The 23762-nt window shown below is 29.4% G+C and overlaps 1 pseudogene; it reads left to right on the top strand.

The window, feature by feature from the left end:
• The first annotated feature begins 9914 nt into the window (after positions 1–9914).
• LOC129300421 (cytochrome P450 89A2-like) lies at positions 9915–11485 on the top strand (annotated as a pseudogene).
• The last annotated feature ends 12277 nt before the right edge of the window (positions 11486–23762 follow it).

Here is a 23762-nt window from a genome sequence, read left to right as displayed (position 1 = left end):
ATTTTAAAAATTTTTATTATTATAAAGTCACTTTCCTTTGACTTTTATAACATTTGATATACAATTTCAAAATTATCTTCTAACTAATTCTAAAAATAAATACAATATCTTAATTTTTTTAAAAAAATTCTTTTCACATATCAAATGTTTTTCAATTTACGTGCAAAATTTAAAAATAATTTATTTTTCAGATAATTTTATATTAGCTAATTAGAAAGTAACTTGTAAAAAGAGCACAACAAACGGCCAGTAAATCTCAAGCTGAAATCTATGTCCACAATTTCTTTTTATATTTCTTTAATAAAGGGCAACAGTCTCATAAGTAGGGCAGCCCCATCCCCTCCTGTCACCTCCATCTCCTTCTCCTCACCCTCGACATGTTATAAATATCAGCAGTATAAATGTAATCAACATAACCTATTCTTCCAATGGCTTATAAAACCAATTCTTCTTCCATCACATGGACCAGTATATTTATAGAGTTGATGAGATATCTATGCCCAATGTCATTTGGAAAGTTGACAAGGGAGATTATAAATGGTCCCTTGCCAAAACCTCTTGTTAAGTATGCCCTTCCCAAACACAATTTCCATGTCTCATGCCAGAGTTTTAATTAAATTTTCAATCTACGTCATGTGGATGGGACTTATAGCACAATTAAGCAAATATCTTCAACCCAATCGACATCATCAATCTTATCACAGTAGTTTAGCCTCTTAATCACTTAGGAGAGGTAACGTTCTTTATTGAAAGTCTTCTACTGGTAGTAGCTTTGTTATTAAATTTATTTATAGAGCAATTGAAAATTACTAAGACAACAACTACTCATAAATTTGGTTTAGGATTTGAAATGATCCACTTAAAAGAAAATTAAATCCTTCCTTTGAAAAACAGTAGCCTGGGAACATCTCCACACCAAATTTATCTACTCTGATGGAACTAGTCCTTGCCAAAGGGAATGCTGCTTTGGCTGTAATTCCTTGGATTTATCTATCCACATTTTGTGGGATTGCAAGAAATCAAGAAAGGCTTGGATGAACTTAGTGGAAAACTCTAAGTTTTACACTTTCTTTTCTCTCCCTCTACAAGATTGGATGAAATGCAAAGAATGATGCAAGAGATCCAAGTGCAAGAGAATTCCTTGATAGAGAGAGACTTTTTGCACATGTCTACTAGAATATTTAGAAAAAAAACAATGCAAAAACATTCACTCTAAAGATATGACCTCCCTCATAAAGATATTGCATTCATATGTGCCCAAGAAATGATCAATGATGTCAACCTTCAATCAAGACTCAACAGCTCGTTTTTAATTAATTTGCAAGGTAAAAAAGCAAAAGCCAGATGGTGCCCCCTAAAGTAGGTTGGATGAGACTCAATATTGATGACTTGATGAATAATTATGGTGTTACAATATATGGTGGCCTCATCCAACATGACAAAAGTAATTGAATAAAATATTTCTCTAAATACATTGATTATCATCCTAATACCGCTTGGAAACTCATGGATATCCTTAAATTTCTCAACATTTGTTGGAATGACAAGTTTGCTGAAGTGAACATTTACGTTGATTCCTTAGAAGCTCTTACACTCATTTTGACACAAGTTTTCTAACAATCATCCTCTTGTTCAAATCTTAAAAAAATTACAAGACTCATCATGAGAGATTGAATGATTGCTTGAAATTTAATATTTAGAGAAGTCAATAGTTGTATTGATTGGTTAGTGTACCAAATATCCAACATTAGTTTAGATGTTAAATTTTTTTATGTTCTACCTTTTGGGTGCGAAAACTTTTTATACTCAAACATGCAACCTAGTTTGTCACTCTCTTGCATGGATTTTTTGTAGCCTTCTATTAAAAAAAATATAAGTAATATATAGTTATATAAATATTGGAAATATAATAGAAGTTATTTATAAAACTTTAATAATTTATAGCTGATTCGTAACGAGGCTTTCTGAATAAATTTATGACTAAACTTTTAAGATTTGTCAATAAGCTTTCAGGTCTTGCATTTAAATATTTTTGCAGAATGTGCGAGTGAATGTTTGTCCATTTATTTAAAAAAAAAAATTGGTTATTCTTTGTGATTGTAACAATTGATGTTCCTTATATATAATTAATTGGCTACAATGATCTCCACTTATTATTCCCCCTTTAAATATATAGCATTGTTAATTATTAATTTTTTTATTAAGTGTGACATTTTCCTATTTTAGTAGTTTTCATTTAGTTTTATCTTGCTGCAATTTGTCTGAAAGTGGTTGGATGTGATTTTCCATCATCTCTCTAATTTTCCTTTTCCAGCGAACATTTAAATTTTAAAAATATGAAACATTTTAAGCCAAATTTTATTTCAGATAAAGTAGTTAATTATTTTCAAACTAACATCATCTTTTTATATTTACTTGTATTTAATAGGGTGTTTAAGTAAATAAAAATTAATTTATTTATTATGGACACTTTAAAAAAAATATAATAATTTTACTTTAAAATACTAAAAATGACTTATATTTTTTAACATTCAACTTCTTAAAGAATGCTTTATATTTTTTAATAGAGAGTATTAAAATTGGGAGAATTTCATGTAAAGACTACTCCAGAAATTTATTTGCAAACGAGAAAAAATAAGCGGGAGAATTGGTGAAAAAAAAAACCTGCTTGAAAGAGAAATTTGCCCAAGGACCAAGTCTATAATTATATTCATAAAACAATTTTCAGTGTTGATCAAAATGTGCCTGTGTGAAATCCTCTCTTGGCATGCCCTAATCGAAGAACGCTAGAACGCCTTTTATAAAGATGCCACACCTTACGCTTCCTATTTAATTGCTAAGCTTGAAGATGATGGGCAATGGCAACTCCTCTCACTACTGTCGCCTCCACCTCCACTTACTGAAGGTGATTGGCAACTCCTCCCTCCATTGCCTCCTTATCCACTGCCTTAAATCCTGTTCCAAATCCCACTGTATCGTATATGAAATGATGATTAAACCCAATCAACCCATACCAATAGTCATTGTGTTGCATCTCATCATCCTCACTTTCTTCTTCCACTTCTGGATTTTGAATCTAGTGCACAATGCCTATGCCTTACAGCTTATGAAGATGCATGATTTGATGGATCTGAATTGTAATTCTTGAAACAGTTAGGTTTTTGCTGCTATGGCTCATAAACTTGCCATTGTAGGTCTCTCTAGTAGGTGTTGTACGCTGGATGTTGTAAGGTAAGGAATTGCCATAACTAGTATATGTTTCACGTGAAAATGATCCTGGCTATCAACACCACAAAAAAGTTAGCGCCTTGAATCCTTTGGCACGCAGCTCAAACTTTAACTTCAAGTTATATTTGTTACTTCAATTAAGACCAAGTCATATTTTACTTCGTGAGTGCAATAGGAGCTTTTATACAAGCTTGTACAAGTAATGAGCTCATCACTTGTAATTTTGAACTATCAAGACACTATGTTCACTTGTGCCTTTCTTATCATCATTCTGTCAATGTTAATGATGATTCCTGCCACCCCTAGTTCATTTCGAAGTCATCTATTGTATATTTATTTATGGATGTTCTTATATGAAAACTTCTACAAGTTTTGAAAGTACAAGTTCCGTTGTTCTAAGATTTAACCTCCATTTTTCTTGTATTGCGAAGTTTTTGCTGTTGGAAATTCGTATGTAGTAAGAGGGTGAAGAATTAAAAGACGTGGATGATTGAATGCCATATACGTGTACACATTTGAATTGTTGTTTTCACAAGAGGGAGTGATAGATATGCTACAATTTATTGATTCAATTAATTGTTAAAAGCGCTTTGCTCTGAGTTATTTGAATGGTGGTTAGCCATAGATAACTGATAAATCACAATTTTTATATATTTTATCTCACATTTTTTTGTATTTTAATGATAATTTGAGCTAATTTGGGTTTATTAAATATTATTTGGATTATTGGCTAATTTTGAGGAATAATACATTTTTGGATTAAGGGTAAAACTTATATACTTAGCTTTATATACTTAATATACTTATATTCAATCAAATTATGAAAAGTAAATCTTAATATGTCAATAAAATTAATAAAAAAAATTTATTCTAGAATAAATAATTTATAAAAGATCGACATGTCTTAATTCAATTAGATACAAGTACATGAAGTATATAAAGTTAAGTGTATAAATTTTCCCTTGGCATTAATTATGCAAATTTTGGGCTTAAATTGTTAATATTTTATTTTTGTGGGAAAATTGTAATTGTTGCAAAAAATTAGTTTTGAAATATTTTTTGAGACATGAGATTTATTTTGGTCATAGCACACACTAATGTGTGCATTTAATTTTTTAGGCCATGGAGAGAAAATTAATGAAACTCAATGGTGAAGTTTGAATCTTGACAATTAAAACACTACTAGAAAAATGTAAATCAGTGAAGGATAGTTTATTTCTCTCTAAAATATTAAATTAGTGAAAAAATTAGTGAGGGATGTTGATTTCATAGCTTGACCTAAAATTAACAAAAAAAAATAGTGAGGGACTATTAATCCCTCTCTAAAATAAGACAATTAATAAGGGAAATAGTAAGAGACTGTTAATCCCTCTCTAAAATAAGACAATTAATGAGAAAAAAGGTAAAAACTATCAATCCCTCTCTAAAATAAGATAATTAATGAGGGATTCTATCCCTAGCTACTTACTACAAAAAAATTTAACTTTTGGTAATAATTTTTGATTATATATTTAATTATTTTTATTTAAAGATAAAAATTAAATTTTAAAATTAACTAAAATATTCATAATAAAATTATTTTGATATTTAATATTTTCTTTATTTTAAGTTGATTTTCATTAATAAAATAATATTTTATTAAAAATATAATATAAAAAACAATTTAAATAAAATATAAATATTTTTAACATATTAATAATTGAAAATAAAATTTAATATGTATATATGTGTGTGAATTTTTATAATATATTATTTGATATATTTATATAGTTAAATAATATATATATATATATATATATATATTTAATTTTTCATATAATCATTGCAGGTGCCTTTCAGTTTAATTGACAAAGAACGAGAGTATAAGGCTTGAAGTGTATGAGGTTAAGGGTTCAAGTTTTGACTTTGGCATAAACATAATGAATATATGACATAATACTAAGCAAGTGACATGGAACAAGGTGGACAATTAATGACATGTCATGAGTTGTCGCACATGTGACGGGTGATAAGATACGACATGATAGATGACATGATAGTTGACGAGGTACGATATTGTTGGTGACATATCACAAGTTGATGCAAACATGATGGGTGATGTGGCATTATCATTTTAGATGTAGATATATTTAGCGAGGGACTCCCTTGTTAAAATTATCAAATTTTGAATAATATTAATGAGAGATGTAGTTCTCGTTAAAAATTATCCCTTGCTAAATTTAGTGAAGGATAAAATCTCTCGCTAAAATGTAATTTATTAAGGAAAAATGATATTTAGTAAGGGATTTATTAAATTTTATTTTTCTAGTAGTGAAAGAATATTCAAGGGTTATGGAGAAATAATATAAGGAAAGAGTTTTCAAGATTTTTAAAGGATACATTAGGTATTTTTAATTAAGAAAAATTAAAAAACTTTTATACTTTTTTCTTAATATATTTTCTTATTGACTTTTTTTTAATTGAATGGTGGGGATTTTTTATGAATTCTTGTAGCCATTATCCCATTGGATCAATTCTCCTCTAACGCTTCCTCTCACACAACGGCACCCCCGTTCCTTTTCTCTCTTCTTCCATCGGCGGGCCAAGCTCTCATATCCATTGACTCTTATCCAATATCCCACCGACCCGCAATTCTTCATTTTCTCTGAATCCATTACACTTATCCTGTTACTTTGAACCTTCATTCATCCATTCTCCATTTTATTCCAGAGACCTACGCTTCTTTAAATCATCATTCATCACTTGTGCTCCCCTTCTCCATCAATAATCACATCAACGCCACCTCATATCTTCCACCCCTATCCACGCCACCTCACCATCATAGATTCATTGCATCACTTTTCTTCACATAGCCATGACTCATCTTGGAGGAAGAACATCAAGAGCTTGAACTAGCTTGGGAAGATAATTTGGGACAAGCATGCAAGAAGTTAGGGGAGTGATTTTTCATTTATTTTTTTAATTTAAAAGTTTAGGATTATTTAATTTTAAATGATTTTAAGTTATAATATTAGAATACAATCTAGTTTTAAGTTATAAATACTTTGAATCTTGGATTGGATTGATTTTGTGTTGAATAAATTTCTGAAATTTATATTTATATACCATTGCTTTGTGAATTAAATTAATGATTGGGTTCTCATTGTTGATTTAATTATTATTGTGGTGTTTGTTGCAAATTTGGGTTGTTTCTTTTATCTTTTGATTGTTCAATTGAATTGATAATTTATCTAATTATTTAATTAAATAATTTAAAAATATTTTTCAGATTTATCTTTGAATTAATTGGCATTGGTTTGAATGGGTTTAATTGGCCTAATTCATAATTGTAACATTTGATTCACTATCAATTATATAGTATAGTAACTGTTAGACTTTGTGCTTATGGATTTCTTTTACTTTAATTAGGTAATTAAAGTTTATTAATTTAACTCTCCTATCATTTTCCTTTGGTTTAACTAATTAAATTGGGTTAAAAAAGTTAACTACATATGAAGTCCTAAGTTGTCTACTTTACCAGAATTGAATCAAACTTTTCTTAATTTTTTATTAATTAATTCTTTTTTCCACTTAATTAATTTCTTTAGCTTTCATTTCATTTTTCTTGAAACAAAAACCCCCAACCATAATTGAAGATTCATGCATTGCCTAATAGAATCCGGGCATTAGACATTAGCATGAGCATCCTTTTAAGTAGTTTTAGTTGCCTTAATTGCATTTCTCACTCGCTTGGAGAAAAAATCCTGAATTTAGTTTTAGATCTTTTTAGCATTAGTAATTAAATACCTAAAACTAACTTAACATAACTCCTGAATTGCTTCTTAAAATAAATGATTTAGGATTAGCCTATCTTAATTTGATTGAGTACCAACACAACTAAAGCACCATTAATAAGTAAAGATAAAATATTTTAGTTAGGTTAGAGTTTTATATGTCATACAACTTTTTAATTTATGAATAATAAGAATGTTAAGCTATTCTTCATTAATTAAAGATTACAAGTTAAAAAATGTTCGATGAGTTTCTTTCCCTATAGAATTGACCTAGATGATCTCATTGTTTTGTATATACTTTGTGCTTATGGTTATGGTTTGTGCAAAATGTGCAAACTATGCTTTACTAAATAGTTCAAAATATGTAAAATTTGTAATGGCCTATTTAATGTTCTTTTGAATTGCTACTTGTAATTTTGTGGGTGTTGTGTATTGATGCTTGAATGACCCATTTATGATGATTACTAATTTTCATTTTTGGCATAATAGTTTAGATGGGCCGAAGCATAAAGTTTTGTTTGAAAATAAGAAAAAATAAATTTAAATTAAAAAGCTCTTACAAATTTAACTTATGCATATTATAATTTAAGTGAGCAACCAGAAAATACTTACCAAAGGATTTTCTTGAAAGATTGAATGAATTTGTTATTGTATTTTAAAGTGTAGTTATAGCCATCTCCTTTATTTGTTTTTTTGTATAGGGTAGAATGTAGTTTAATATAGGTATGATATTGTTCTTACTTTATATGGTACATTTTTTTTTATATGAGGTGCTTTATGGTCTTTGTTTATTATTTTAATTGTACTTAATAAAAAGACAGACCAAACCTCATAGAATTACTATTGTTTCATTGAAATTTTTGTTATTCATTCTCCCTCTTCACATTTACTTGTTTTTCAAGGACAAGTCAATTGTCCTACATGTTACATAGTTGAATCCGCATCATTTACATGTTAATATAGCTTGTTATACAATGTATAATACTTAAAAAAGAGGAAACTTATTGTGAGAGTGTCCAATATTCTTTCATGATAACAATCAATAGTTCCATGTAATCATAAACAATTACATGACAATTATAGACAATTGCATGTAATTTTAACAAGCAGAGTGCATGTTCATGATAACAACTCTAGATTTCATGAAAATTATAAACAATTACATGTCATTTGAACATATAAAGGGCATGTAAATTAATATGCAAAAATTCATATGTAATATCTAATGAATTACGTGTAAAAAAACACACAAAGAGCATGCCACTATTAGCGTCCATGAATTCCATGTAAACGACTACTAGTTACATATAATTCAATATATGAAAAGATTCGCGAATATACTTGAGGAAAAATTACATGTAATATCTAATGAATTATATATGTCAAAAAATATATATAGAGCACGACACTGTCAATGCCCCTTTATTACAGGGAAACGACTACCTATTACATGTGATTCACATTGGTATAACACATGCCCTACAAGTTGTACCCAAACAAGAACCCTTGCACTCAAGCCAGAACCTTTACACCTAAGCCAAATTACTTGTACTCAAGCCAAAACACTTACACCCAAGCCAGGACCCTTGCATCCCAAGCCAAAACCCTTACACCCTAAGTCAAAACTTTTGCATCTTGCACCCAAGCCATACCACTTATACCTCAAGCCAAAACCTTTGTACCCAGAATCAAAACCCTTACACCCTAAGCCAAAATTTTTGTACCCTTTGATTATTAAGTTTATATGTAATCTTTGATAATTACATGTAATTAAGTGGTACCTTTTGGCAACCTTTTATCGGTCAGCTAGAGCTCCAATAGGCGCACTATCACCTATTGGAGAAGGGGCTGAAGCTCCAAGGATTAGAGCTCTAATGGCTCAATTTTATGCCTTTTTAAAGATTTCTTTAATTAACATAGAGAGGCATTTTGTTTATTTGCTCAGATTGTTTAATGAACAAAATATTCAGTTTGGTCATTCAATTTGCTTTAAACCTTGAGTACTGTAGTGAGCAAAATATTTGGTTTCGATGCTCATCTTAAGATGAGCACTGTAGTGCTTAGCACAAAACATCGCCTTTCTTTTTTTAACCACAAATTCATTATAATAATAATAATAAATAAATAAATAAATATTATAAAATTATTATTTTAATATTTAATAAACAAAAAATATTAAGATGTTAAAATTAAATTTGAACAATTTAACTTCTTAAAATTTGACTTGAATAGTTCATATATAAATTTTGGTCTAAATAGTTCAGAACTATATTGAAAAAATTAAAATTGTAACTAAAAGTATTTTTTTTATTTTATTAATTTTGCACATTGTTTGTCTATAAGAGATAATATCATTGAAAGCATGATAAGGTATTAACTATAAGTACTTCTCTTAACAAGAATTCAAACATTAATTTATTATAGTGTAAGAAACTAGTTCATTTTGGTAGACTCGACCCTTATTTTAAATTATTCAGATCATTTTTTATTTTTCAGTACAGTTCTCGATGTTCAAACTAAAATTTTTATTTGAACTATTCAAGTTCAATTTTAATATCTTAATATTTATTTATTTATTAAATATTAAAATTATAATTTTATAATAATTATTTATTATTATAATAAATTTGTGGTTTAAAAAAAGTAAAAGAAAAAAAAATATTGCCAAACGTTAGTGTTTTAGTGGTGAGCACTGAAATCAGGTCCGTCTTTTTCATTGATTCTCGCAAAACAAATTTTATTTTTATTTTTATTTTTATTTTAATAACAATTCATTTCCATTATTATTATATTGATATTGTGATAAGTTTCTTGTCCTCATTCTCCCGTCAAAGTTCCATTTAGCTTTGCACTATAAATTTAATCGCGAGCATCAATCACTGACCGGCTTCCTTCTGACCTCAAAACGAAGAAATGGAGATCTGGTGTATCATCTTCGTCTCTCTCTGCGTCTCCATTTCCATTGCTTTCACTCTCTCCCTCCTCCGTCGTCGACGTCCTTCTCCACCACCGTCCCCTCCTCTCCCTCCCGGCCCATTCCGTATTCCCATCATCGGCTCCATTTTCTGGCTGCGACGATCATTCACAGAACTCGAACCCATCCTTCGAAACCTTCATGCTCAATATGGCCCCATCATCACTCTTTATATTGCCTCTTTTCCTGTAATCTCCATTTCCGATCGATTCCTTGCCCACCGTGCCTTGGTTCAAAACGGCACCGTCTTCTCCGACCGTCCCAACGCTCTTACGACCCCCAAGCTCATCAACAGGCACCAAGATAACATCAGCTCCGCCATGTACGGCCCCACTTGGCGCCTGCTCCGCCGCAACCTCAGTTCCGAGATGCTTCACCCGGCCCGGATCCAATCCTTTTCGGGTATGCGTAAAGGGGTTTTGGAAGTGCTCGTGAGTAACCTCAAGTCTTGTTCAGAATCAAGCAAGTCCATCAGAATCATTGACCATCTCCAACACGCTATGTTTCGCTTGCTAGTGTTCATGTGCTTTGGTGAAAACCTAGATGACAAGAAAATCAAAGATATCGAACATGTTCAGCGCCGTTTACTCTCTAACTTTAGCAGATTCAGTGTGCTGAATATCTTGCCAAAAGTTTCTCGCATCATATTTCGCAAGCGTCGAGAGGAATTTCTCCTGCTCCGAGAGGAACAAGGTGATATAATGGTTCCGCTGATCAGAGATCGAAGGAAGCTGAAGGAAGAGAAAACGATCAATACCTGTGAGAAGAAGAATGATAAATTCGTATCAGTGTCATACGTTGATACCCTGTTGGATTTGCAATGGCCTGAGGAGAAACGAGAGCTTGAGGAAAGCGAAATCATAACGTTATGTTCAGAGTTTTTGAACGCAGGGACTGATACAACAGCTACAGCACTGGAATGGATTTTGGCGAACTTGGTGAAGTACCCAAAATCCAAGGCAAGCTAGTGCAGGAAATAAGACAAGTCATGTGTGCAAGAGACGACATGGTGGACAAGGAAGTGATAAAAGAGGAAGATCTGAGGAAAATGCCATATCTGGAAGCTGTGATCTTGGAGGGACTAAGGCGTCACCCTCCAACACACTTTGTGATCCCACACGGACTGTCGAAGGATGTGGTCTTGGATGGTTATTTGCTGCCTAAGAATGGGACAGTGAATTTCATGGTGGCAGATATGGGGTGGGATGAAGAGGTGTGGGAAGATCCTATGAGGTTCAAACCAGAGAGGTTCTTGAATAATAATGGAGGCAAAGCATTTGATATAACAGCAAGTAAAGAGATCAAAATGATGCCGTTTGGAGCAGGGAGGAGGATGTGTCCTGGTTATAACTTGGCAATGCTCCATTTGGAATACTTTGTAGCCAATTTGATTTGGAATTTTGAGTGGAAAGCTTCACATGATGGTGTTGATTTGTCTGAAGAATATCAATTCACTGCGGCAATCAAAAATTCGTTAGAGGTATGTTTATATCCAAGGGTTTTCACTTAATTATATATTATATATATTCCTTCATAGTGTTTAATCCAAGTAAACCTGGTCAGTCCGGTACAGTGAAAAAAATTGACTTGAAGGACTAAAAGGACCAACAAAATCAAACTTCATTCTCAGGTTGTATTGGAGAAGAAACTAAATTTTTAAATTACTTATTCCAGTCTGATCATATAAAATTATTTAAATATAATTGGAATTATTTTTATTTTTTAATATAGTTGAATGTGAAACATAAAACTGGATTGTTGAACACAATGTTTCACCTAATATAATTATAATTATTTTTATACATAATTATTATTTTTTTAAAAATGATTAATTTTTAAATTAAATTATCTTTTGCCTCTCAACTTCGGGTCCCAGCTCCCCCACTGCCTGCCTCTCTTCTCTTCATTCACACTTCACTTCGCCTTCACGCCACGCGGAAGCAAGAACTAGTAATCTTGTAGCCCTAGCCTCTCCCAGTAGACATGTTGAAGTTTGTTGAATGTTGTTATGGATTATATAAGAAATGCTTTTTTTTTTTGTTGGAGATTGTTATAAATTTATTATGATTAACTTTTAATGTTGTGTGATAAATTGTATATGATTATAAATATTTTTATTAATTTAATTGAGTTTATTAAGTTGAAATAAATTGTTGCCTCTCATAGAGGAAAAAAGGAGGAAAACAAAGATATTAGACTACTTGGATTAGTCTCCCAATCCTATGTACCAAATTTGATCCTGTTCAACTTCAAGTTATGCCTTAATAAGACTAGATTATAAATTATCTAACTCATTCCTTTCATGAAAGATATATACCAGATTTTGGGTTATGTTGAAATCATGTCCTGTTAGTCTTTTATGCAACCTGACTCTCCTCTCTTTATTAAAAGGCAATTTATTAAAAGAGATTGGTGGTCCTTAATATAAGTTATTTAGTGAGGTATTAAATATTAATTATATTTTTTAAATATTACTTATATTTAAACTCATTAACTATGAGCGAGAATGTAATGCAAATCTAAACATTTTTTATGTTTTAAATATGAGTAAAATTAAAAGTTTATTTACTTCAAACAAATTAATTAATGACTTAATCACCTTCCATTGGTTCCAGTGAAGTGGTTTGATGGTTTGGGTTTAGATTTGGTGAATGGTTTAAATTCACTTAATAAATGTCTCATGTGATACTATTTAATTGAATAGTTATTAAAGATTTTGTTACATAATACTTAGAAAATAACAAATTGGATTTTGGAGAAAACAACCTATGTTGAGTATCCTCATCGTGAGGATTTTTTTTTTAAATTTTTGAAAAAAATACATTAATTTTCAAATATTAATAAAATTTAATTGCTATAATTGAGATACCCATTAAATAAATAGATTTAACTCACTCACTAAATTCAAACTCAATTTAATGTGCCTCCAATAGGGACCAGAAGAGAACTCTCTTCGGTCTTAATTATAAAACAAAGTAAATAGCTTTATGGTTTTCAAAAGAGTGGTTTATGCATTAAAGTAGTAAAAAATGTGACTTTTCAAATTTTTTTTGATAAATGTGACTTTTTAAATTTACCCTTCATTAAAATAAATGATTAACGCGTTGCATAAAAGTAAAAGATGCAACTAAAGAAAGATAAAGTTAAAATTAAGTTTATCTACCATAGTGCATACAACATATTTATCTTCTATTTAGCGCCACGAATGACTTAAAAACCTTGTCCCAGTGCATATATAAATTTGATGGCTACTGTTATTTAATTGTGGCTAAAGTGCATACATCTGTATGTGGATATAATTAATGCAATAATATGATCAATTCAATGCGTGCCATAACATGAATTGTTTATATAAATTTAATAATAAATTTCTGTTCATAGACATATTTATCGATTTTTACTTTTCTTTTATTTAATTTTGATGTTTTAGTCTTGTTCTAGTTTAATTTTACTTTTCTTTCATTATTTTTGAATTATATAATTTAAATATATAAATATGGATACAAATTTATAACTAATTAACTATTAACAGAAATTGAAACAATAAACTTTTCACATCTAACCATATCATGAGATGGAGATTAAAAGTAGAGTTAGAAATATGGGTCAGATTTAAAGGCTCTATTTAGATAAGAGTTTAGCCTTAAAAAATTAAGATTGTTTTATTTTTTTTTAAAAAAAAGCTTAGGGCTCGGCCCTGACAGGTCATAAAAAAAGGAACCTGAGCTCGGAATCAGACTCAGACTCAAACGGCCCTCCAAGCTCCGTTTATCAAAAGATCGATGTTAGTTTAAGTATTGATGTTGATTCTTTTGCTGTTTATTTTAACACAATATTGACAAATTTTTTTACTAATTTTTTAAAAATGATTACCTTGCAAGATTTATTTCTTAACTTTGATTAAGGTTGTATTTTATAATACACAATTTTTTGTATTTATTAGATTTGATAGGTTTGCCTGAATTGAAGATTGTTATCTTTATTTTTAAACTTGATCAAGATTCTATATCTAGATTTTTATTTATTTATTTTATTAATTTTTTATAATTTTTTTCTGACTTATAGGCTCGGCAGTGATCCCTTCAAATGAGGGTCAGGCTTTAAAAATTGATTGTTTGTTGAGAAACCAAATTCAAAGGCATAAACCCTTAAGGGTTGAGCTTATAAGGTTTAGGTCCGTCCATTTTTCATCTCTAATTAAGAGTCATTGTGATTGGTTTCATGATCATTGATCATAATTGAGGAGGAGACCCAAAAACGATTTTGTTTTTGTTTTTTTTTTCTTTTTTGCCATGTGAGTGGGATGCACTTGGGAAAACAATCCTTAAAATTTATCTAAATTTTTATTATTATGCTTTTTAAAAGGGAGAATGGCAGTAAAGGCTCTTAGAAGAGAGAACAAAAAGGTAATGAGGATCCCAAAAGCCTTCAATTGTTCATATCTCTTGTTGCTTTTGTTTTTCCCCTCCTCTCGGAGCCCTTACTGACATTCTCCCTTTATAAAACTCAGTCTCTCTTAAAATATATATTTTTATAATGGATATATATTTAATATGTACCTTAATTAATTAAAATTGGCATGAGTATTAGAGACAATTATCACTTAAATAATTGATTGAAAGTTTGAATCTTAGTCTACCAATTGCTTCTAGTATTTTGGAGGAAATATTCTTTATTGTTGACGGAATTTACTTCTTACACTTATGGAAAAAAAAAATATATAGCCTAAAAAGTATATCTAATTATATATCCGCATGATGATTGTGTGCTTGGCCAAAAATGGTCCAAGAAAGGCTGGTTGAATGCATAATTGAGAACTTTTTTTTTTTTTTGGGTGAAGCGTGATTGAGAAAAGTTGCTAGAAGTAGATTTCACAACAACAAAAAAAAAAACATTTATTGCTGTTGTTAAAATATAATTTTTCTTAAATTCGACTTACTTGAAACATTTTTATAGTTGACATATTCATGGCGTCAAAATGAATTGCTAACAAAGCAAAAATATGTATCATAGGCATGTACCACTAGAGGAGATGCTATATAGCCGAAGAAAGACAATGACCATAAATAATAGAGACACAGTGGGTGGTGTTAGACTAATCAGCATTCAAAAAGAGCCAACAAGCGTAATAAGTATGTATCACGCACGCGCGCTGTTACATTACATGTATAAGCAATTCAAAATTTATGAAAACCCTTGGTTTAAAATAAGGAATTTGGAAATATCTGGGTTTTATAAATGAAATCTACAAAGAAATATAGCGCTGATTCCCAAAACAAAATTCTCCAAAATTTCCAACCCAAGAACGAAACTTTCACGGGGAAATGGGCACAATTAATTCCAGAATAATATAGAAGCAGAAATATTCTGTTCAAAAAAAAAAATAGAAGCAGAAATAGAATGCAGACGTTGGCCCCAGAAAAAAAAAAAAAAAGAAATGGAATGTAGACAACTGTATGGGTCAAAAGACCCAATTAACCCCAAGAAAAAGGTTGATCCTGAAATTTTCCCAATATAGCCATTTTCTGGGGAGTCTAAAAAAAATAAAAAATTAAAGATCAAACCAACAGCTGGTTCGCAGTCAACAAATGAGGACGAAGTCTATTTGTCATGTGCCATAGTTTCTCTCTCACAGTCACAGTTCTTTTTCTTTTTAACAATATATGAACCGGGTGGATGAATAAAGCCCAATTGAGGAAAAGATTGAAAAAGAATCCAAAACTAGAAGGCCCAACTTTAAGTCCAATCCTTTCCTCAGGAAAAGAAAAGTTGAGTCCAATTCTTTGGACTTGCCCTAGAAAAAATATCTAATTCTAAGAACAGAACACAAGGGAAAAAAACTTGGGAAAATCACTATTAGGTCTTAACCTAACCATTTTAAATACCGAAAAATTCCATCAAACCTATAAATAGCTATCAAGTCTCCTGAGGGTTAAGCATATATAAAATTAAAATAATGATAACTAAGGGTGTGTTTGGTTTTTTAACTTTTCACTTTTAGAAAGTGAAAAGTTTTTTGGGCTTAAACTTTGCCTCAATCAACTTCACAAAACACATTTCTAAAGTAGATAAAAGTGAATTTGGTAGGTGTAAAATGTTGAAGCTTTTGGATAAGAGCATTCAATTATCCTGATAACTCAGTAGGCCCAATCTCACTTAGGAGACCAGGTTTGTCTTAGTGACTGAGTCGGGCTATACCCTTGATTTAGTTAAAACTTAATCTTGCTCGACTCGATGTATATATTATCATAACTTTATATTAATATTCATTAATTTTATGATAATGTTTTTTCTTCATAGATCATACCTAGTAAATTATTTTGTTGTTATTATAAAAACTTTTAAGAAGTCAATATATTATTTTTATTTACAACCTTAATTTGATTTTATAACTTAATATTATGTGAGAACAATGGGTGTTGTTGAGTTTTTAAAATTGTAAAAGTATTAGTTTTGACCGTAATATTAGTTTTTAAGGGAATATATTAGATGGATATAATTTAATATATCAAATTTATTTTTTATTTTTTTAATTTGTTTTTTTTTTCAATATAAGACCAAAACTTGATCTTTTTATACCGGGTTGGGCCGATCTCGATTTCAATACATAAGGACTAGACAACAGGTTGATAGCTAATCCAATCTTGCCTGGTCTTTGTGCACCTCTACTTTTGGAAAGTGGATTTGATTGTTGGAAATTTATTTGACCATGTTACCCATGTTTAAGTTATTATTTTTATTTTAAAAATAATGTTAATTCATTAAAAATATAGTTGTTGTTAAATAATTTTTTTGTCCAATATATCAAATTTTATGCTATTTAAATTTTTTATCATATATATTTTAAGATAAAAATATGATTAACCCTGATAATATTGACCATTCAGATAGTATTGATAAAAAGATTAATACAATTTACGGTTCAATTAGAGATTAAATTGTACATTATAGATCAAACAATTAATTATATTAATTTTTAATATTAATGTATATTGAACTACTTATTATATACTTTTTTCAATATATCAAATTTTATATTTTATATTCTTATTATTTAACATATCAAATGTTATGTTATTTAAATTTTTTATCACATTTCTTAAACATTTCTAATTCTAATATATTACATTTATATAATAAAATTACAAATAATCATAAATCAATATCTTTTTTAATAATTGTATATTCAAAAGTATATTTTATTATATATAATTCAAACAACTTTCAGTTCATCAAACTAATTTTTTTAAAAAATATATCTAAATATAAATTTCATTATGATAACTAACTATCAAGAAATTGACTTTTGTCTAATAAATTTTTAACAAACTAATTTTTAGTCAATGAAAAACCAAACACACACTAAAATGTAGAGTAAGGAAATGGGCAGACTTGGCCCATATGAACTCAAGTTCAAAAGCCTAGTTACTCAAAAATTAATTATTTTTTAAAACCCAACCGTATTCAAAGGGCTTAAGGCCAAGCTGGTTTGTCCATTTTTATTTCTTATTTTTGTTTTTTTTTGGATTTCTTAAAATTAAAGTTTTCAATTATAAATTTAATATTTTTAAAATACAAACTGTAATGTTAAAAATTTTCAAATATATAATTGAGATTTTAATTTTAAATTATAAACATATATTCTAAAGTTTAAATTTAATTTAAAAATTAAAAATATTTCTTTAGGGGTAAAACAAAAAAAGCCTGAATGAGTTGCTCTAGCCCTAACCTTTTTTTCGGAGTTTTTCAAAGCCTAAATTTTCTAAAACATGCCATTTTTTCTAGCCCATTCCTTTATAAAAAATGATTTAAATGGGTGACCGGTCAGGCTTACTTTTATTCTCCGCTCTACTAAAATGCCCCTGGTTTGGAGAAAAATAAAACGCATTCTGAGATTAACCCACAAAATCCACTCTAAAACATGGCTTCTCCTAGGGTTCCTCAGCATCTCTTTATCTCAATGCCTCCATATCCTCTTCGTTGGTTATGGTCAATTACTGGAAATGACATTACCCCTCCGAAAACAATATTTGAGGCATCGCATCAAAGCCGCACAACAAATAGGTCCTTCTAGAATGGCCGAGCTTTCTTGCTTTATTAACCTCTACATTGCTACGATGATACTTGCCGTGTTGTGCGGAAAAAGAATTCGTGGGTATGGAAATGCACCAAAGCAATATAGGCTTGACTTCACATCACCGGCGAAGTTACCAATTTGGAATATAATCCAGAAGAATATGAAGTTTTTTTTTTTAATTAGAATGTCTTGTAGAATATCTTTTATGTCTATGAAGTTGTCGATCTATTGTTTACATCTTTAGTTTTTTCGAGCAACTTGATTTAAATTACAAATTTCAAAAGTTATTACTTGGAGAAGGCCTAGTAATGATTTCATTAATATCTTTCACAGTATCCTTCGTAGTCCATTAAATTCTTATACAGCCTTTAAGGTCATTACCTCAAAATTAGTTTCCTGCATGAAGCAGGTTCTGATAATGCCTTGGCTTTGGAAAGGGGAAATGAATCACTTTGATATGCTTGATCACTTTACAATGTCACAAGCATGAAAGATTGAAAAAACCTCGTATTCATACAAGTACAATGATTTCAAATAGAAATTATGAATGTATACCTTCTATGCAGATTGCTGCTGAAGGTTCAATATTTGTATGGAGAAGGAGGTTCAAGGAAGAAACAACATCTTTCATACTTTCTCTAGTTGTAACAAAAGCTGATGACATTATGAATTTGTTAGCTTTCTAAGAGATAGGAAGAACAGGGCAAGCAACCTATCATCTCAGAAGAGCTTAAATCCTAGAATATATATACTCTAATTAAGGGATATTGTATGGCTTTGAATTATTTACACAGGAATGGCTACCAAAATTAGGGAATTTGTGCATATTTATGTATTGTGATTAATGAATGCACATGTCAGCTTGAACTCCAGAAACTGGTATTTGTCATTGGTTGTTCTAGAAGATGCATTGGCTTTTTCATGCAACTAATGAAAGTGGGGCATCCACCTGTGACAAATACAAATTTAATTATTAGGTTTAATAGCTTGCTTTAAAACTAAACAAGTTATGAGACACTATTAACAACTTAACAACATCTATTTACCACATGTTAAAGGCTAATGACAAGTGAAGTATCGGCTAGTAACAAGTGAAAATTAATTAAGTGTAATAGTTTCCTTTAAAACTAAACAAGTTACAAGGCACTCGATCAACAACTTGACATCATTCACTGACCACACAGCAAAGGCTGATGACAAGAAAGGTATCTTCCAATAATAAGTGATAATTGATTAGGTATAATAGTTTCTTAAAACTAAACAAGTTTTAAAACACATTATTGGTAACTTGACAAAGTCCATCAATCATATGGCAAGTGCTAATTATAGAGTGAGGCATTAGCCAATGACAAATGATAATTGGTTAGGTACAATAGTTTCCTTTAAAACTAATTAAACAAGTTTTAAAACACTCTATTAACAACTTGACAACATTCATTAATCGCATAGCAAAGGCTAATGACAAGTGAGGCATTAGCAAGTAACGTGATAATTGTTTTAGGTCCATTTGTTTGTATCTTTGGGATCCCAATGTTTTATCTTAAACATTTTTATACTAATAATTCAAGGAAAAAAGTTTTTAAATGAGGGTGTTGCATTCCAAACCCGATACTAAGCTTTGCCGATACAGGCTTGATTTAAGAAACTTGGTGAATTTAGGATACATAGACTTATAGACTTAAACCTTTAAGTGATAAGCCTTTAAAAGATTGAGTCAACTCTTATTGATAGTTCTACGTTTAATCTCATTTTTATATTAATGAAGCAGTCATTGGTACATCATATATATTTAAGAACTCCTAGGCATGTTTTAAAAGCAAATTACTACCAACTAAAACAACTAAATTGAGCAGAGAATGAGCCAAGCAAAGTAAGCAAGGTATATATTAATATTAAAGATATAAAATTGATCTATAATAAGTGATATTATAATTACAAACCATAACAGGGTGATTAAACAAAAAAGTGGCTTATTATTTATTAATCATTTAAAATGATACTTTGTTTGGTTCTATTTATAAGTCACTTCCAACATATTTTATCGGAATCAGGGAAAATTTAAATCTCATTAACTTTTTTACAAAATTTAATAAGTTTCCACCTCTACCGTTAATAATGACAAAATGAACCTTTTTTAATAATTTTTCCTAACATTTAATAAAGGTATAAAGATAAATATGAACATAAAAAATAATAAATGTTTTATAAATAAGATCAAAATTAATTTTATCTCTCTATCTTCTAAATAAGAGATAGGAGGAATATTGTGGTAGGAATTCTAATGCAAGGGACTTGATTGGGCAGTATCCTTGGGCAATGTTTGGTATGCAGGATTGGGTAAGTAGGACTGGGTTTGGAATTAGTTAATACCAAGTTTTTATATTTGGTAAGTGAAAATGATAAATTTATTCCCAAGTCCAATCCCATCTAAATAGGAATACCCAATACCACCTTTTTCTTGGTATCAAAAAATTAATCTCAGGACTGAAAATTTGTAGACCAAATGGCCCTTTGAAGGTGATGCTGTGACCGTAGTATTTGAAGGTAATGTTGTGCCCCTTACCAACAACGCTGTGCCGATGATGCCTTCTTGCATCCTAGATCTACAATCGCCATCTTCCACCCATGACACCATAGTCTCCCTTACCCAACTCACGTCCTTGGCATCTTAAATCTGCAATGCCATCTTCAATCATTACCTTCACATCTCAGATCTACAATACTTGAGCATTTGGGCAATCGAAAGTTTTAGGTTTTAAAATGGGTGACAATGTGGGAGGCTTTGGTGAAGAGGACAAGATGGTTGAGGTTTTTGAAAGCTATGAACGCAAAGCTTTGGAAGCTAGATCTGGTTCAGCTTCTTCCATGGCTTTTGTCCGCAACAAGGAAGAAGATATAGATAATTTAGTCTTTTAATTAATTTTTTATTTATTTGAGTGTTACTTTTTTTTTATTTTTCCACATTAAGCAGGTGTTATACTAAAATGTTTTTAAATCTCAATTCTAATCCCAATCTCAATTTCAATTTTAATCCAAATTTCTCACAATTCATTCTTGCGTTTCAAACGAGGCTTTAGTACTATGTATGAGCTACTTTAATCAATTTTGTTTTATTGCAACTGGCATAACCCGTCACCCCACATCATTTCCGCACATGCATGACATTGAATTCAGAGAGGGACATATTGATGAAGCGGTGGCCAGGGGTAATGCATTCATAATAAAAAAGTATTTTTTTTCAATTTTTTGCTAAAAAATATATTACATTATAATATATATATGAAAACAACGATTTTTTTTTCATTTTATTATAAAATTTGTACGCTGTTTTATTTGGTCTATAGCTAGTGCGATTAAAGTTTCTTTCACCGTCAACGTAGCGTAACTAACATTTTTCTAAGTTTATTCAATCTAATAAATAAATAAATTGATTATATACCTTTGCTCAACCCCTGTCTTAATTAAGTGAAAGGTGAGTGTTGATGAAATGTTTTAGGTTTTCTTTCCCGTTCTTGTGTATCGTTTTCTCATTGTGTTAATAAAATTTTCCAATTTATATTCCAAAAAATAAAAAATAAATATATTGATAGTGAATAATAATTATTTAAACGTAATTGATAAAAAAATTTAATTAACAATGGATCTATATTGAAACAAAAGTTAAACATGAATTACAGTTACCTGCTGCAAAAGCCTATACAAAATTCAAACATCTTAATAAGCTACTTCATCTTTACCCGGATAAATCAACTAATATTTGATTAAATTATATACAAAACTTTCTGACATTTGAATCATGTAAATGCCGTTTCGATCATTGAAAAATGAGTCCCACAAACTTTCAAATTTATGTAAATAACTCCCTTGGCATCAATTATTCCATTATTTTACTATTAGAACATAATACAATATATATTTGAAAGGAAATGTTAAAAAGGTCCATTAGAATCAAGATTAATTGGTAGCATTAAATGCCAAAGCGTTTTGTTTAAAAAATTAATATGATTTTGGTAAACTTTGAACACGTATATATTTGTTAAAAAAAGATATTGAATCTGCATAAATTAGAAGAATTAGTGACGTTAATTATAATATTAGTGAATAAATTTACATAATTTGCACCAAATAAAATACTCCTTCCTATCTTATATACTCTCTCCAATTTATAATATAAGACATTTTTTAAAACTTTTATTTGGTCTTAAACATATGTCGCTAAGTAGTTTTTATAAGTTTTTTTTAACTATGTTTTTTACTTTATTTATTATTATATTTCTTTTTGAAAAAAAATGTCCATTAAAATTTTAATTATCATTGATAAGTCAATTATATAGGCCTTTAGTAAGAATATATTGAAAAAATATATAATCTTTAAAAGATCAAAATTTCAACTAACTTTCTTTTCAAATCATGAAGTAAAATGATGTCCTTTCTTATGAGCACTTTTTAGAAGTATTTGATGGTTTTATTTTTTACAAGTTAATCCATCTTAGTAGAAGGTAAATTTTGAAAAGTTTTTAGTCTTTAATATAAGTAAAGTTAAAGCAATTAATATTTTTCAATTTTTTCCTTTTATTATTATTGTTTTAATTTCCAGAAAATAATTTATTAGGATTATAAATTGCAAGAAGAATAAAATTGTAAAGTTTGCATGCGCCATCCGTTAAAAAATAAAAAACATTTTTTTAAAGTAAAAAATTAAAAAATATAAGGCATTGTGAATATTTTAAAATATAATTAATGAAATTTTTTCAATAATATTCTTACTCAAGAGGTTAATTAATAAGTTTTCTTAATAAGTTTAAAATTGGGCAAGTTCATCGTATATTAATTAAGAACTCAAGAAAGTACTCTACGTAAAAAAGTAAATTATTAATTATTTTATTTTAACTTCACCTTTTCATAATTTTAGATTCGCGATGCGTATAATAAAATGTTATGTATGAGATAGAAAGTATTTTAAAGATAATATTTTAATAAAAATTGCTTGTTTTTCAAACAATATCAAAATTTAATTTAATTAGACACACATATATATTTATATACACACACAATAAAAGTAGTAGTGTGTACTTGTCATAAATTAATAAATGCACAACTGAGAAATCAAGGACATCGTAACTTGCTTACTTGAAGTTCAACGCGCGAGCGCTGACTCTTAGGCCAGCTACGCCTTCCTCATGCAGTCATGCTGTTACGAATGCCCAACCTACTCACCCCTCCTCCCACTCATATTATATTAGTGTCATATTTTATATTTTTTTCTGGACTATAGAATATTCTTTTTAGTAAAGAATATAAACAGTTTTTAATAAATAGTAATATATATTAATAATTTTTTATTATCATAAAATATATATTATTTTTTCTTTTTATTCTTCGTCTTAATTTATGATAAGTGAGAAAAATACCACAATAACATTGACAGTAAGAAACGAGAAGCTAAGTTAATAAATACAATCAACAAAATGAAAAAAAAAATTTACAAATACTAAATAACTTATATTTTGTATAAATATTAGCTAATAAAAAAAAGCTTATATTTTGAACGGGGACAAGTAAGTCACTAGTAATCAATTTATGTTTTTTTAAAAAAAGGTTGATTAAAATTTGATTTTTTAAAAAAATTTCCACATCTTTACAATTAACCCTTAAGTAAAATAAATATGATATTTGACTCATTCAAAACATCTTCATTAATTACTTGAGT

Source organism: Prosopis cineraria, unplaced genomic scaffold (assembly GCF_029017545.1).
Source record: "Prosopis cineraria cultivar Desert tree isolate PC_DT_omini unplaced genomic scaffold, ASM2901754v1 PC1581, whole genome shotgun sequence".
Classification (NCBI taxonomy): domain Eukaryota; kingdom Viridiplantae; phylum Streptophyta; class Magnoliopsida; order Fabales; family Fabaceae; genus Prosopis; species Prosopis cineraria.
Note: the sequence above shows the minus strand (reverse complement) of the source record. Positions and strands in the feature narration are given on the sequence as shown.